This window comes from Bombus affinis, chromosome 3, assembly GCF_024516045.1.
Source record: "Bombus affinis isolate iyBomAffi1 chromosome 3, iyBomAffi1.2, whole genome shotgun sequence".
In the NCBI taxonomy this organism is placed as follows: domain Eukaryota; kingdom Metazoa; phylum Arthropoda; class Insecta; order Hymenoptera; family Apidae; genus Bombus; species Bombus affinis.
In genome coordinates, this window is record NC_066346.1 from 11,308,338 (window position 1) to 11,321,459 (window position 13,122).

At 37.2% G+C, this 13,122-nt stretch overlaps 1 protein-coding gene across 3 annotated transcripts in view; it reads left to right on the forward strand.

The window, feature by feature from the left end:
• Positions 1-13,122, forward strand: part of LOC126914646 (centrosomal protein of 290 kDa-like) — a 170,263-nt gene that overhangs the window by 112,754 nt on the left and 44,387 nt on the right. Inside the window, exon 24 of one of the 3 annotated variants that reach the window (XR_007709765.1) lies at positions 10,806-10,864. The exons of 1 other annotated variant lie outside the window; for it this stretch is intronic. The gene's annotated coding sequence lies outside the window, so the exon portion shown is untranslated. The remainder of the gene's footprint in view (positions 1-10,805; positions 10,865-13,122) is intronic. One more of the 3 variants, XR_007709764.1, reaches the window with a different exon arrangement.

The following is a 13,122-nucleotide window of genomic DNA, read 5'->3' on the forward strand; positions in this document are numbered from 1 at the left end:
AAGTAGAACTAGAATAGAAATTCCTTTAACAGTATTTTCGAATACTTTCTACCAGATCGTAAAATATTTTTAATGATTCGTTTAACGATTCGCTGATTTGTACGTTACGCTTTATATCTTGTGCGTTATCACACCTTTAAATCACTCTTAAATGCATAAAAATCCACAGTTTACTGATCGACTCTCTAAACTGAAACAAAGGAAACAGTGAAAATGTTACGAACATTTTCTTCCAATTTGTCTTCAAATTCCTAATTACTTCTATCATTCGCTTCCGATAAATTACCTTCTTTACAAAATAAATTATCTACTTTTCGAAATTTGTTAATAAAATCCTACAATCCACGTGAGGTGTGTTACGTAACGTTGGCCAACTCACATACAATACCAATACCAATGTATCCATTACAGAATAATCATATCCACAATTCCACACTTATCTAAATCTCTGGCCACCGTCATAAAAGCCTATCAAACGCAACCGAGGCCAAACTTCATTACCAGTCACCCAGACTCCCGATCCTAGATCTCGCATCCTTGATCCTTTAACCCGCGATCCCCACTCGACGTTCCCTCTTCCACGTGAGTGCGCCCGCGTCTTTTTTATTCCTGCTGGCGTAAAACTCGCGGAACGACGCGTAGACGAGTCGCGAGTATCGTGGATAGGCACGTGCGTGGAAGCGTTGGAACATCAGAGAGCCAGGAGTAGTGGTACCTTTGTCCTCCTCTGGCACGTCGGCGGAGGAACGGGGTGTAGGATCCCTATTGATCTCCTCACAGAGCCCGGTAGCAGAGAGTTCGCACAGAGGGGTTAGAGAGTGGGTGGCGGGGGTGGGGCGAGATAGACGGGGTGAGACAGAGAAGAGCCACGCCAGAGCGCGACAAAGACGCTTGAACTGGCTGAACCGGTGAATAGAAGAGGATAGAAGGTGAACTGTTAGATAGACGACGATAGAAAGTGTAGGATGGTTGAGAGACGGACAAAGAGGGAAGGCGAAGAGAGGATCGAGGATGGACCTCTGCGCCAGAGGGTAGCCGCGTTGTCATGCGCTGACTTGACGCGTCATTAATGTATCAGAGGATAACGCGGGCCGAACGATGGCCAAACCGCTAATAGAAGGTTTTTCATCGGCTGTGCGATCCGACGCTGCGAGTCACTGGTCGCGTGCGCCGCGGATACGCAGCTGTTGTTGTTTAAGCCAAGCCGACACACAGGGTCCGCTTAAATCATCCACTAGTTTGCCCGGTAACGTAAATTGTCGCGCGCCGCGTATCATCGCTGCGTGCATATTGCAGCCACCGCGTGCAGCTCTAGCGCTGGCCAATTCTTGGCGAACGCTGCATTTTTATGCCACTGTAACGATCCCCTTATCCTTCTTTCCTTTTTTTTTTTTTTTTTGTTTTTTTATTTTGACTTTCAGTGATGTACTCGATACTCGGTAGAACTGTAGTTATCGGTTTAATCGTTTGAATTTTAAGTCGATTGAACGTTTGTCGATTGAATTCGTTTACCGGAATATGAATCCTTATTACACGAAGGAAAAACCATTGGTGAATTTCTATCGTATGAAGCACAATTATGTAAACTGTTTAAGTTCAGATAGATGGAGTTCTACCGGAGTTCTACTGGGATGTTTTGTATTTTGTAGGAGTGGGATACTGGAGCTTCGATCAGCTTCAGAAGATGGATTTTTTTTGAGATCTGAAAAGAGGAATTGGTGATGGAGGTATTTACGTGACGTAGGTCTTTGGTGGGCCTTTGGAGTTTGATCGATGTATTCGATACATTGCACGAAGTAATAGCATACGAAACGTGTCAAATACTTGAAAAATTTGCAAACGTAGCGAATCTATTTAATAATCTTAAACTTCGTATCATTTGAAATGTAGATTTTCGTCGATTAGTATTAGATTACTGAGGATGCGTGGCAAGATAATACGAACCAACTGATGTCCATCGATTAATATACGCCCACTCGTTTCCGTTCCAATTACACGACACGAATTCCATGGATACAAGTATATCAAGAATGCACTTGTTTCTCAGATGACGGATCGCCGAAATCATATGCTCGTTTCTCCGCTGACGTAAATCGTTGCCACCATGTTTCTGTATTGACATTTCCTCTCACCGAGAAACGTGCAGCTTATATATCATGAATATCTTAAGTGTCACGCAGAAAAATACTAATTGTAAGAAACTCGCGTGGTGACAGTCCCCATGTTCTTTTCGAAACAGATGCTGTGTTAATCTGTACCTACGTTGATTTTGAAGTCCAGCATGTCAATTTCACGAAATGTAATTGACTATTATGGATATCTTATTTTTGGTATTATACTGTATGATATATTTATGGTGTTCGGTACATGGTACTCTGGTATTTTGAAATATTTTGTAAAATATTAGATAGTGAATTAAATTTGGAATTCCATATTAGAGTTATATAAGGAATTAAGGATTCGTTATATTTGTTCTGTTTAAAGAAATAATTTACGTACATTTACTTATTTCTTCTAAGAGTAAGATATTCAATCGCTGCCAATTTCTAAAGGTCGTTTTATAATTAATAAAAAATCAATGCTATGATGTTCACTGAATTAATTTATATGCACGTGCTTTTTAATAAAACGTACCAAAAAGAGTTTCCCCTCAAAATTATCTTGGACGTTTATAATTAACATAATTTCGTGTTTTAATCGCTATATTATACTTCCTTTATCTTTTTTATTAGTTTATTCACACGCACTTCAACACTATACCGCGAATATCTATTCCAAAACCGAAAAGCGCTCCAAAGTGACATTGGAAATTAATTAACGCGAAAATAATTAACGTAACATTTTCTTTCTAATTTCCACATACTCCGTTTATCTTTTCTGTCATCTCCATCGTCTTTCATTTACGATGTGCAAAATAAAACTGCTCGTAATCTGGAAAAAACCACGTGATACTCCTAATTCTTAACTTTCTGCTTTGTATTTCTACCAAACATATAACATTCCATCCAACTTCCAATAAGAATACAATCGATACGTACGATAGGTTCTATACTAATAAGCGTCTCTAACATTACAAAAGAGAAAGAACATGGATTGTTTTGCCGCAAGGTGTGTATCTAGTTCACGTTTAATCACGGCGCATAAATGCAGCTCGAAAGGACAGCGTCTCGGGTTTCACTGCTTGAGGTGAAACGGCGAATCGTACGTGTACAGCCTACATGTAGGTGGACTTTCATAGATTTGATACGATTGCGTGATGCGTGTATGCTAGAGTACTTTCTAGAAACGATCTATCATCTCGGTCGATCATGGCGCGCGCCGGGCCTTCTATCCGCGATAGTTTCAACTCAGAAACAGCCCACTTCGTTACGTTGCCATAAAAAACACAGGTGAGAACGTTCCTTTTCAACCGAAGATCACAGGAGAACATGATTACTCGCATTTCCCATTTCTTTTTCTTTTTTCTTTTACAGGAAACCAATTTCAAGATTCGCTGATCGACGATCAATTTCACGTTAATAAAATTCTCTTTGTATTTGATTTTGAAGAGAGTGAGATAGGTGTTTTTGCATTGATTTGAAAATTTGTTGAACATCGCTCGTTGGATGTTAAATTAGGAATTTTTGCGGAGTAAATTAGGAATTGCTTAAGCGGTATTTCTTTAGCTGTGTTCATAAAAATATAAATTTGCATAAGCATAGGCAGTCTAATCACGATGTTACAGCGTTAAAATTATTGAAATATTACTCCTCTTAATAATTATGCTTTTGGCTTACATAAAACTTTGCCAATCTGTTAACTATTTTTTAGGGATTGACATGCTTATACGTAACAGGTTATTTTCATTTTCAATTGTGTCATGTTAAACTTCCTCTATCGAATAAAAATTAGAAATTCAACAAAAATGTACTTACGTATGTTCGTCCTCCGTAATCTTCAACTTTCTTCTCCTGTCGAGATAAAATTAGAAATTCAACAAAAATGTACTTACATGTATTTTTCTTCTGCAATCTCTGACTTTCTTCTCCCTGGTCCTCGACTATGTATTTGCTTTGAGAATGTGTATGCAAGTTAATTCGTAAGATTTTGCAAAACGCTTCCTTCTTGGCGGCGATTCAACAATTCGTCCTCTCTGACGGATCGCCGCACGTCAGTGAGCTCCTCTTTCTGGAAAACGTTCGATCTCCCTCGGTCAACAAACAGCAATGCTAATTGTGGAACACAAAGGTTAAAACATCCAAGTTTCGCAGTTTCGCAATTTATTTCGAATTCGAGTTCTAAATTGTAACTGTAAGAATAAATAGATGTTAACTCTCAGAAGCTGTAATGAATGAAAGTTCACCAAGCACATCGATTTTATTGTTAACATTACGTTTTTATTTGTTTCATTGCTGTTAATAGTAATTATCGTGTGATTAAATGTGATCATAGAATTGGTCCTAAGATTTTTGTATTTTATGTAATGTCCTCCCAATTTCGTATATTTTTCTCGTAATTGTAACATTTCTGAAAATCATTTAACAAACGGCAAGAATTGAGCGCGAATTTTGCATCAATTTCTTTATACGTATTTTTGAGTTTCGAAAAATTAAGGAAGAAAATAAGATTAAAATACAAAAGATAAATTAAAACGAGAAATAGGAATCGTTGTTACAACGGATGAAATAATATCCCATAAACGACTTCTTGCCGCACAAACTAGAACATTTTATCTATACAACAGACCTCACCTGCCAATCAGTGAATTTCCACGAAACAATTTACGCTCTGCTCGAGAGGGAGTGGTCTCAAGCTTATAATCGCAAAATGTACATATGCCTATGTAAACCGTTCAGCGATCAGAAACAAAAATGAAAATTCTATAAAAGGAGAAGCCCTCCGAATCCATAACTATAATTTCTCGTAAAATCGACTCTATACTATCATAAAGTAGTAATATCCAATTATTTCATACTAATACTATATCGTATATAACATTTTCTAACAAATTTTTTAAAAGAAATAGATTTTATTAAAACGACGTAACGAAGTCTTTCAAAAGATTTAAAACAGACATTATATCACCTCCGCAAATAATAATATCAACCGAAAAACGATGATAATATCAAGCGACCTACTCTGCATATATCATTATTACTAATATTACACCTCGTAATAATATCATCTAACATCCTCAAAAAAACAATCAAACAAAGAAAAAATAAGATGATAATATTCAAATGACCCATTCGTACGTACATCGTTATTATCAAATTATTATACTTAATAAATAAGTGGAATTACTATTATTAGACCTGATAATAATAACCATCATTATCTAACATCCTTTGGTCCCAGAAACAAGGTCCCGCTTGTACCTAAACCCGATCACCTCGAATCTCAGAGTCTACATAGTCTCGATCGCGCACCATCCATCCAGAACGTTTATATTTACGATGGAAGCCGGTTGGATCGTCCAGAACGATCCATCGCGATAATCAATATCCCCGGTTGCGGTTGTGGTAACACGGCGTGAAATTTTCTCCGATCGGTTTCGACGTTCGCGTTCCAGTTCGCGTCCGAGGGCGAAAATAATTCATCGTTCGCTCGTTCGTCTCTCCCCGTAAGCTAAATAGAAACGTCGCTATTAATCTCGCCGCGTAATTGCGACACTGAAAGGGTTAGACTTGTTAGCGCGTCGGACGATATATCGTCCGCGTGCTTAGACGCTAAATTAAACGTTTCGCGGCGAAAATAGCCACCGCTTCGGTTCATCTGCCTTTAATATATTACCGGGACGCGATTCAAACGGGCCAGCAACGCATTGGGAGGGTTCTCACCGGGCCTACCAAACGCTAATCGAACGATAATCCGACCCTCGAATCGATCCACGCCTCGCGTAATCGTTCTACAACCAAGGAAAACGTTTTCCCAAAGTTTCTGAGATGACGAAGTTTGAGCAAGTTTAACCCGTTGCACGATAGATTAATTTATTGCCTGGCAATCCGGAATTACTTATTTCAGATTTTGTAATCCTCCCACGCCAAATGTTGTTCTTCCTTGAGCAAAATTAGTTTTTCAACAGACCCTTTCAAATCTGTGATCCTCAATTGAAGTTTCATCATTTAGGAAGTGCAAGAATTCAGAAAAAAATGGCAAATAATAAAACACTTAAATCGAATAAGTTATATAAATGTTATACATGTATATGGAAATACACTAATTAACTCAAATTGTTGTAGTCTCCTATGATCTAACGATATCGTCCGAGGGTTAATTAAATGATACTCTATATTAACGTAGGAATACTTCGATTTTTAATCAAACTCTGTACAAGAAAGAAAGATAAACAAAGAACAAACGTGAAGTAAGATGAAACAATCATAAAAGATGAGCCTATCGATCTGGCAAAAGGAAAATTTTTCGAATGTTTGTACTCGTTCAACTTTATTTGTCATTTGTATTGGTTTCAGTTATTCCACAATTTCGGTTTTTTACCTACGCTAATGTTTTTCGTTAGTACATCTAAGCGAATATGGTGGAAAAAGCTTTGAATAGAAATTAAAATTCTTCGGAAGGTATTACGCAATGAGAACAGGTATTTATAACTAGAAACATTTTTGAATGTATTATTCTGCTTCGTACGTAATTTCGATAGATTTCTCTCGCTCTAATGACAGATTAACATTCTACTGACATATCAAACTTACGTTCGTGCATATTATGCATGAATTACGTAATACAAATTGCTGCAATACATCGCATACGTAAGAATAACCGCAGAGACATTCTTATAAATGATTCTGTCCAAACGAAAAAGGATGCGCGCAATCAAGTGGCTTCGAACTCTAATCCTAAATAATTGTAGGTTAACTCTTCTCCCTTAACGTTCGCGATCAAAATGGATGGTTGCAGTGGTACCTAACCTCTTAAAACCCATCTCAAGAACCGAAGACACTTGGTAATAAGATAAAAATTACCTAAAAATTAATGTATTGTACATGATTTGTATGATATTCTTGTGCTACTACATGATAAAGCCTGTACACGCTATCTCGACTGTATTTTCCCAACGTACCTATGAATAATTTCCTTTATTCACGGTATAATCGAATTATTGTTATTATTACTTATTATTACAGAAGTAGATACAATACAATACTTTATATATTATATATATATATATTTTTTTTTTTTCGTATTATTCGCATTATGCGAATTTTTCAATCTTTAACTGTTTACCATCAGATGTCGCCACTGCAGTAGCAGCATTTTTGTTTTCAAAGTCAGATGAAACGATTCTAGTGGTAAATATTTATTGCTTCGATCAGTTGATAGTGAAAGAGAACTATGTTGACCGAGAAGGACTAATTTTTTCTCCATAAATACATAAAAATTCGCAGTTTTCTTCGATTAATCCATTTAATCAACGTGACTTCTGAATAGTTCGCAACACTAAGGTTAACGGTCAACATTAGGAGGTCAGGTGCGCGAACCGCCGCGTGCTCGCACTCTCGCGATCGTCCACGATCGCCTGTGCTACCAGAAACACCAATACTGACCACTTCCGACGAGCTACGGCAGACATGAGCAATTAATTCGAAACGATCAGGTCCCGTTTACGCGTTTAATTGCTCCACATTCGCGGGAACAGTTATACAATTGTAAGCAACGTACGTGCACGATTTTACGCGCCTCGTCTATTCTTTCTAGCGCGAACTGTTGGCTAAACGCGTCGAAAGAAAATACCGTGAGCGCCGGGCGTAGCTTTTGTTCGGCTACCGGTATGCTCTTTTCGCCGTTTTGTTTCGTTTGGTAAAAGGATAGAGAAACGGGCGCGCAGCAAGGAACACGGTATCGTGTATGTAGGCCAGCTGAAACGAAGCGTCGGAATAAAGCGAGCCGACTGAAAGCTGGCACGGATTCGACGAGAGTGAACGATTTGGACGGTGTTCACGGCTAACGGGGAGAGCCTCGATCGACTTACCGGTCAGGTGGACCCAGACTCGGGTGGAATCGATGGTTAAGAGAGGAGCAATGGAGAGTGATGGGTACACTGCGGACTTTTCTGCATTTATAGAAATAGAGGATGGTCGTACTCCTTCGAAGTGCCGTACCCCTTCAGACATCTAAAATTTTGATAAGGTATCATAAAAATACAATTCTTCATGGCAAATGTGATAGGAAAGTTGTGGACGAATGCAAATGAAGCTGGAAGATGCTCTGAAAAACAAATTGGAACTTTTCGACTTCGAGCGATCATAACTTGGAAATAAACGCATCAAATGCAAATATTTGTACAACACGTCAAAATTCTAAAGATACGTTGTTCAAACTGATAATTAATTGCAATAAGACGCGACATATATAAATTGAAGATGGAAGAATGTATTATATATATGTACAATACGTATATACAGTGTCCAGAAAAAGTATTTATACATCATCGTATACGTGTTATTTCCACATTAATTAATTTGGTTTAAGAATATTAAATTTTGTATAATTTAGCAACACTTTTGCGTGAGTACAAGAATTCGATATTGTGAAAATGGAACATAGGGTCTGATAAAAAAAAAACCGGTTCATCGAAAGGTAAGGGGATATGCCAATAGCTTTTTGTGGCACTGAAATATGCAAAAATATAATAGAAAATACGAGTATATGGTACAAAACAATACTTTATCCAGGTTCCACGTTCTTTTTTATTGTACTTATAAAAATATAATTTGCATAAATATTCGCATTCCAGCAATGGATTTTTGGAGGTTATGTTAGGTTGAAATATACGAGTGTTTTAACGATTTATATTTCAGTAAATCTGGAAAAGGGGAATCGTGAAAAATGATAGATTTTGAAAGCGGTGGATAATGGAATATTGATGCAAAATTTGGATTCCTTCGAAAAATTTGGGTCTTCGTTATATAAGGTTTGAACGGCGTCATTGTTCGCTTCCACTTTGATAACGAATTTACGATAGGCTTATGGCATGATTCATTTAGTTCGCGTATTTACATTTTATAATACTTAGATATTGACTCCTGGGTAAATGTAATATGGAACGAATATTTCATTTAATTAATTTATTACAATCAAAACAGTAAATACTCTGTTTTATTTTCTTATGGTGTAATATAGAATCATTCTGTCTTTGGCCAAGAAACATTTGTCGCCATGTTCCGTGTTCCGCTATTTCTTTTGGCGTTGACGAAGGTGTATTACTAGGCGACCGATAAGTAGTTTCTGGGAAGAATGGATAGATATCCGGGAATCCGGTCGGATATCGATCAGCAAACTCGCTTTCTATTTCACGTGAGAGATAAGGAGATAAGGCGCGCGATATGTAGGACAGAGTATGTAAATCAATAAAGGAGACGGCGCGTACGTAATCCCGTGCGAATTATCACGCGAGATTTATCTTCTTTTATCCTTTTGTTTCCACGTTAATCGACATTATGCAGTTATGTTCGCGATAAACTGAACTCGGGTTACCGGACTGAAGCAGTTCCGTGTACAGTGCCGAGCATGTAAATTGGAGAAGTCCTTATACCAAATTCCACTTGATTCTGTTTGTAATTATTATTCGAAATGAAAATGTGAAAGCTGTGTTGTACTTATAATTGATGGTACTCCAAATGAAAAATCTATTCTCAAACCTTGTATTATGAAAAATATTACTTTAAAAAAATAAAAAAGAATTTTGAATTTAAAAGTAAGTTTTGCTGTTTACTATGTTTGCTACTGTATTTTGCGAAAGATATATAACATATTTATGTTTATTGGTAATAGATTTGGTTACAAGAAAGTGATCATTTCTATGTTAAACAAGGTAAATTTTTGTTGTAAGGCAAGTAGACATTTTTTTTAATAGAGTCCTGTTAATTATAATCGAATAAAGTCAGATTACTTTTATTTTTACTATTATTACTATTATTTTGAACACAATAATTCGTTTGTACGAAAACAGCAATTTTTATGTAAGGAATCAAATTTACATATTACAAGGTGTAGTAGAAGAAAGATTAAAAGAGAAGAATTTTATCTTTTGATTTTATTGCATCGTTACTGATTTTCATAGGAAAAGAATTTTTCTGGAATGCAAATTAAGGGAATAAAATACGTACTTATCTGTAGATTGATTATACAATGGCATATTTAAGGTTTGAAAAACAAGTTATGTAGGGAAATTTGGATTGGATTATCAGTAATTGGAACATTGTTGCAAGCAAACATGCAAATTTTATGGATACAGGTTGAAGGGAAGTCGATAAAGGAGGCATAGATTTCTTCGTCTCGTCAAGAACCTCTCTTCGAACTTCAATTTCCCTTCGATTGGCGATAATAGGAAGCTTCATGTTGTAAAAACCGTTGTAAATTTTTAATGTCTTTCCGTGACGAACTGCATCCAACTATCTTTCGATTAACCTATTATTCGGAATGCTTTTCCATTAATGTAAATATAACATTATACGTAAATATATGTATATTATCAATGACGAAATAATATAATAATAGATATTTAGAAAAAACAATTTACTCCATAACTAAAGTTACTAATTTAACAAAAATAGTACAACAATTTTGTTTGATTTTGGTAAAAGTATATCTCCTTTGTATCTCCAAAATTATCATCATATGTTCAAGAAACGAAACCCATATTCCTTTGAGATCAAAAAGCTTCAAACACTATGAAGAGATTTATTAGTTTATTCTTTTTTGACTTAATTTTATACAACGTTGATAAATCATTCACGCCCGATTGGTCCTTTCTTTGCCAAATTTCCGTAAATATTTAGCCAAATTCTACAAGTTCTCATTTGTTCCAGTAGAATTGTTCGGAGCGTTCTGATCAAGCTGCAGGACTCTCACCGCGCCCAGTACATATGTAAGTACAATGCACAAGCATCTCAACAGTTCAACTCGTGTCTAGCCCGAACGCGACAGAAGAAACCCGGTAAAACCCAACAGACCCCTATGACATATAACGATGAAGCTTTAATATCCATCTCGCTGCACCCCTTTACATCTGCATCAACTACCCGATCTTTAACCCTTAGCCTTATAATATCGATTATCCAGTCACATACGTGACACGAATTATGGTTACGATCCAACCGATAAAATAGATTGTATTTGTAATAAAAAATTAATGTTAACTTCGACTCTTCATTGACGATCGCTAAATACGTATGAATTACAAATTAACGAGTGCCAGTATAGTAAAAGCTGCGCATAATTTCGACTACATATCTTTATTATTTTCACTAGGAGAAAAAGTGGTTAATATTCTACAAACATTAATAAATATACGTGCAAAGATTCGATCCAAAAAATTCCTTATAGTTCGTATAGAAAAAAATTTGCAGGAATATCTAAAAAATAGCGTACGGAATCATAATAAACCTATAAGAATTTACTAAGGAAATCGTACAGCAAGGGGGTTAGGGCCGCGTCAAGAAGTCCGTTCCGGGAGATTTGTGAACCCCGTGCGTGTCAGCCGACCATGCATCGTCATTCAATTCCGGTCAGCACACAGAAGGTTGATTCTATGCCACCGTGCGGCGTCGTGCGCAATCGGCACGCTCGGTCGGTCGGTCGCGGTGGCTCGCGCGCGCGTGCTCGCGTCTATATCGGGATTTTTGTAGCGGTTTATCATTTTTGTGCCTGCCCCCCTTTTACACCCCACCATAGTTTATTTAAAGTGTCACGAAGGCGAAGGCGTACACGCGCATGCGCTCGTGCACCACCCGATGTTGGCCAACAGGCTGTTACGGGCCTTGCACCGACCGTGTTGCCAAACCAGCGTTACGTGTGTGGGTGCGACCGTCTGTTGGTTTGTGTGTATGTGCATGAATAAGACCTTCTGTGTATCACATGAGAGAGAGAGCGCGCGCGCACGTAACGCCATTCTCCAACGCGGTGCCAATCAGTGGCGGAACTGCAAGCCGGTGCATCCGAGAGTACACGCGTCCGTGGATTTCCAATCTTCTTCTCTCTCTCTCTCTCTCTCTCTCTCTCTCTCTCTCTCTCTCTCTCTCTCTCTCTCTCTCTCTCTCTCTCTCTCTCTCTCTCTCTCTCTCTCTTCATTCTCCTTCTATTTTGTTTTTAAAGCTTACATACTGAATTTCTTATTTTGGTCTTTCTACTTTTATGGTTTTGAAACAATTGAGGCAGGCTTGATGATTGATTTGGTTGGTTTGAAAAAGTTTAAGGCTACTGTCTTATGTTCGGTTCCTTTCTTTTTAAATTCGAGTTTCGCGTATGAATTGGATTTTGCGTCTGATTTGGTTGGTTTGAGAAAGTTTAAGACTATCGTTTTATGTTTAACTTCTTTTAATTGTATTAAATTGGTGTTTGGGTATGAGATGAGTTTGGAGACTGATTTGGTTGATTTGAAGATGTTTAAGGTTGTTGTGTCGTATATGCTTTCGCTTTCTTCCTTCAATATTTTCTTAAGCTTCGAAGATTGATTCGACTTTGGTGATTAATTTAATCGTGCAAGTTATTCTGTCAACTTTCGTATAATCATATCTTTACCAAAACCAATATTGAAAATAATTTGTTGAAACCTAAGTTACATGAAATACGTACAACTCGTCGCACAATCAATACATGCTGCTTTAGAGCAGAAGTTTCCATCCGATGTTGAATGGAGATAAATTACAATAATGGGGTAAACGATGAATGTTAAATTACTAGGTTGCCGGCGAAAGATACGGGGTTCATTTCTGAAGATAAAATCACACATGGAGCGTGTATGAGTAATTGTACTCTAAAGTACGGTTCGATATTCGTGGCACTTGGCGGTAGAGGTTGCAGTAGATTGGAGAAAATCGAGTCTTTTTTTTCCTAAGTATGCGCTATTCCAGGAGCAAACTTTCTATTACCTTCGTATACCGACTTACTAATAATGTTTTTGTTCCAGTAGGTATTAACAAGTCGATAGTAAAATTCCGTATAACGTTGCGATTTCTAATATCGAGCTGTACGAGTCGAACGTAAAATTCCATTCGTATTTTTAACATTTTCACTTGCATTATGTATTATATTATATTTTTTACCTATGTATTCCTAGTTACGTTGATGCTTTATCGACTATATTTTCGTCAAACTTGAAAGATTTATTCCTGGAAACCGAAAGAT